This window comes from Galeopterus variegatus, unplaced genomic scaffold, assembly GCF_000696425.1.
Source record: "Galeopterus variegatus unplaced genomic scaffold, G_variegatus-3.0.2 Scaffold5446, whole genome shotgun sequence".
NCBI classification, from domain to species: Eukaryota; Metazoa; Chordata; class Mammalia; order Dermoptera; family Cynocephalidae; genus Galeopterus; species Galeopterus variegatus.
In genome coordinates this window covers 178,563-183,152 of record NW_007731557.1, presented here as the reverse complement: position 1 = coordinate 183,152, position 4,590 = coordinate 178,563, and positions in this window count along the sequence as shown.

Genomic DNA, 4,590 nt, shown 5'->3' with positions numbered 1-4,590 from the left:
TCTTAGTACGTTTGTTTGAACATCCAAACGTCATTGGAGATTGCATAAAAAGATGAACACCATGCAATCATGCTTCTGAGGGCCACAGTCTTACAAAATAAAATGCAAGATCAGTCACTCAACTCCTACAAACTGTTATTTATCAGAAGAGACCACTGGAGTCAAAGTGACAGACTAAAAATAGTAATGTCCCCAGCAAGGGAATACATGAAAGTCAAGTTAGCTTTAGTATTAGGGTGATGTGTTTAATGATAATTGATTTTTGCTCATTAATAATTCACTTGATGCCTTTATTTTAATTTTAGGTTAAAAATACCAATGTGAGTCCATCCTATGTTTCTCTGAAAGAAACTTTGTATTTGGCAAAAGGACATTTCATGTGAAGTTGGCAAATAGCATATTGATTAGTATAGGCTATGCAGAAGAAGCACTTATCTTTAGGTACCACATGGCTACATAACCTTCTGATATCTCCAGTGTGACAGCACTTGTTCCAAGACACAGCTATCTTTGAACACATGTTACATAGGGCTTCCAATGAGTAAATAAAATTCCAGAGGCAGGGAGATAGCCCACATCTACATACCCTGCAATTCAAAGCTGCTGTGTTTCACCTTTCATACCTTTCTACAACACAGTGAACTTGCTTGCCCTACAAAAATCACACACACACACACACACACACACACACACACACACACACATTCACATGGGAAAGAACAGATGGTTTTTATTCATGCCTCATGACTACCTGAATCATGGGTTGCTTTTTTTCTATTATTTCTATGCAAACTGCTTACCTTTTTGTTCATAAAATTAAAATTAACAAAGAAAGAATATCTTCTCTCCAGCCCCACCCCCATCGCTGTTTAATATCTAAATGTTGATGCTGCTCATTGACTTGCATAAAGTAGAAACAGCAAGAGTCAGTGGAAGGAACACAGACAATGGTATCACAAAAGACCTGGACTAGAAAGCCAGAACCCCAGCTCCTCCTCTATGCACCACTTACGTGACGTTAGGGATGGTTCTTAATTTCTCTAAGTCTCTGTAAAATGAGAATGGTGAGACTCCTCTGGAATCAAAGTGAGAATCAAATGAGATAACAGCAGCATCTAGCAAACTGTCCAGCACAAAGTAGTCATTCAGTGAACATTAGCTGAATCTGAGTCTGAATCAGTGGGGTGGAAGAGAATACAAAATGCTTGAAAAACAGTCACTAGGACTATTTTTAGTCCTAAAAGCAGTTCTGCTAGTTGAGGAACATGTTTGGTGTGTTGTACCTATTAATCTGGACATTAATAGCAAAGTTTCCTTTTATGAGTTTTTCTCAACAATAAATATTTTCAGTATCCCAGGCTAAGATCTGCACACAATAAGTTAGATATAAATATTATTCTTTTAGTCCATGTTTTCTTTTTTTTCCATCTATACTTATTTCCAAGATTTCTTTCTATAATGAAAATCCTTATGTTCTGCTTTACTGCTAAACATTCACTAATTACTTTTGCAAATTCCTTTTATTAATGAGGAGAAAAATATCCTCAAGCTGTGTGAACTATGCCAATACCTTTAAAATACTTAAACCTGAGAGATACAAATTGAAGATATATCTATACTTTACAGTGTCTAAATGTCTATATTCTTCCTCGGTGCTGGAGAGGAAGAAGTCCTCACTTAAATCAACTGTGAAAGATGAAATGATAAACGCTTACACCAGCAGACCAGGTGGAGCTGAAGTTTCCTATTCCTCATTATGACTCTGCAGGTGGGGTTCTTGCTGAGATCATCATGAATAATCCAGATGAAGACAGGCTTATAGCAAGCAGAGTCTTGTTGGCCCAAGGTAAATTTGTCATGACTACTTGTATTTTCCTACTATTTTATGTGAAGAAGAGGGAAGCCTACCCTTGAGGATATACCCCAGAATGTCCAAAGGTACTTTTGAGCATATACCCAGAAATATGAACTCCTAATCTCACATACCACTATTTGTTTGCAAAGAATAAAATCTGAGAACAGCAATAATTACAACTAAAACCAAATCCAACTTTTAACTCAATAGTTAGAATAGTTTAGAATGGAAATTGGTAAAAGGATCTATATCTATTATCAGTTCTGACTCACAGAAATACAAATCAATTTTCTAATGCCTCACTTTTCCCATCTGTAAAAGAGATGATTGCACTTACATAGTGGATTTTTATTACTTGTTTCTGACCATCACCAGTTTTCCTGAGACTGGCTACACCCCGTTCTTCCTAGGGTTTGGCTGCGTGAGACAAGGCAGTCCCCTTTTGCCTACGCTAGTTCAAGTTGAGTCTCTGACCCCTTAAATAAAAAAAGTTCCAATTTACATGGCCTAACTATTCAGAGACAACAGAAGAATATAATTCCTCATATGAAAGGAGTGACAAATATTTTACATAATAGAATAGTGATAAATACATTTTTTCATTATAGAATCAGTTTCTAGAAAATTAGAAATGACAAGCAATGCTGTTGTTGACTCTACTTGACAGGGTGTGTAACTCATGCAAGGAATAACCAAATATTTGTTAACAACTGACTTCCTCTGTAAAATCTACCGTTTAAAGCTATTTCAAACGCAATTATTTCCTAATCATCAAACCCAGTGACTGTTTTTTTCCTTTTCTTAAATCTCAAGTTAACTTACCCATCTGTGTTTGTAATCAGAGCCCTTTCTGTTCCTTGGGAAATTTTATCCTATCAACTCCAAGTTCCCATCAATTAGAACTTATCCTTTTGTATCTTTGGCCTCCATCTCCATTGCTCCCTTCCCATCTGCTCACATGTATCCTTTAATCTTCCCTATCTTAATTAAAAAGAAAAAAGCCCCTTAGCCACATTCTCCTCATGAGATAAAGATAAAACTATTTCTTTCTTCTTATTCAGATAAACCTCTCTAAAGAGGGGGAGGCACAATACCTAGTAAACAAGAGTTGAACAAATCTGAGTTTGAATCAGCTTCATCAATTTGATTATCAGTAATGTAATGTAAATGACTGTCCAGTCTGTGTTGCAATTTGCTCCTCTGTAAAATGGGGATAATAATATACCTACTTAACAGGGTCTCTGTAAGGAGATAATGTATGCCAAGTGTTTAGTGGAATTCTAGAGAGACTACTCTCCCCAAAGAACGTTAGCCATCATCATTGTTATTATACCCCTTATCCATTTCTTCATGGGCTGCTTTTTTCCTTAACATGCTGCACTCTGTCTTTTCTCCTCTCATTCTCTCCAGCTCACCAATTCTCATCGCTAAACCCAGCTCTTCTCAATTGTCCAACCTCTCCGAATCCTTCTCGTCTCTTGACTAGCTCTAGTTTCTTCTTTAATGGGGGATTTAGTGCAGGTGATTCGTTGGTCCTCTTCCTCAGTGAAGAGCAGGCATAAAGCAGCTGGATCTAAAACCTGCGTGCTGATGGTATGTATCGGATAGGCAGAGGCTTGGAGCACAGGGTTCTCACCAAGCAAGCAAGGTTTTCTTTGGTGCACAAAGATGCGGTGGAGTAAAGAGCTGAAAGAGGTTGTAGAAGAAAGTTAAGGACAAGTCTTTATTCAATATTATTAGACTTAGCCTTGGGCCAAATTATAATTAGACACTTAAAAGAAGTTTTAAATTTGATAATAGAGTGATCAAAATTTGAGATGCATCTAAATGCTAGCTTTTAAAAAATATTTTATTTAGGTTACTTTCACACTGTAGTAATTAGTAACATAACTGCTGCAGAGTGAATATATAGCTTATTTCTTGAGTCTGAATTATCCATCCATTTCTGTCATTTTCCAGCGTTCTCTCTACAATATTTTTCTTCTTTATGTCTTATTGCAACCTTGATCATTCTCTCCCTAAAGTCCCTTGAAATCAGAACATGTGAATCCTGACATCTGAGAAAGTTTGGGAACGAAATCTAAAGAGTCTCCAAAGCAGGCAAGAAGCTCCATTATTTTGGGTGGTCTGTTGTTTCACTCAATAGGAAACAAGGCCTGCTGCATCTTGTCAGGTGAATAGAATATTCAAAGTTTGTTCACACATATCTTATAATGTGTCCAAATTAATTTGATCCTGATAATGATTAAATAATAAGGATCTCCTTTCCTCCATTGTCTGTCTTTTAAACTATTTCTTCCTGAGGCCTCTACCAACGTATCATCTGCCTTGTGCAATTTTCCCTGAGAGCAGGGACTATGCCTTCTTTATCCTTAAGTCCAGTGTCTTTCATGTGGTTAACACTTAATACATGTTCAATGTCTAGGCAGATGCAGGGAAATATGCTATAGGTACTCTGATGAAGCCTGCTTCTGCTGTGACAAAGGCCAATGATCCACTGAGACTCAGACTCAGGGATGGTGAGCCATAATACATGTTCAATGTCTAGGCAGATGCAGGGAAATATGCTATAGGTACTCTGATGAAGCCAGCTTCTGCTGTGACAAAGGCCAATGATCCACCGAGACTCAGACTCAGGGATGGTGAGCCGCTGACATCACATAATCTGCCTCCTCTTCCTCTTTCTTTGCAGAGATTTGCCAGATCAGAGCAGCCTCCTTCCCTCTCTCTGAACA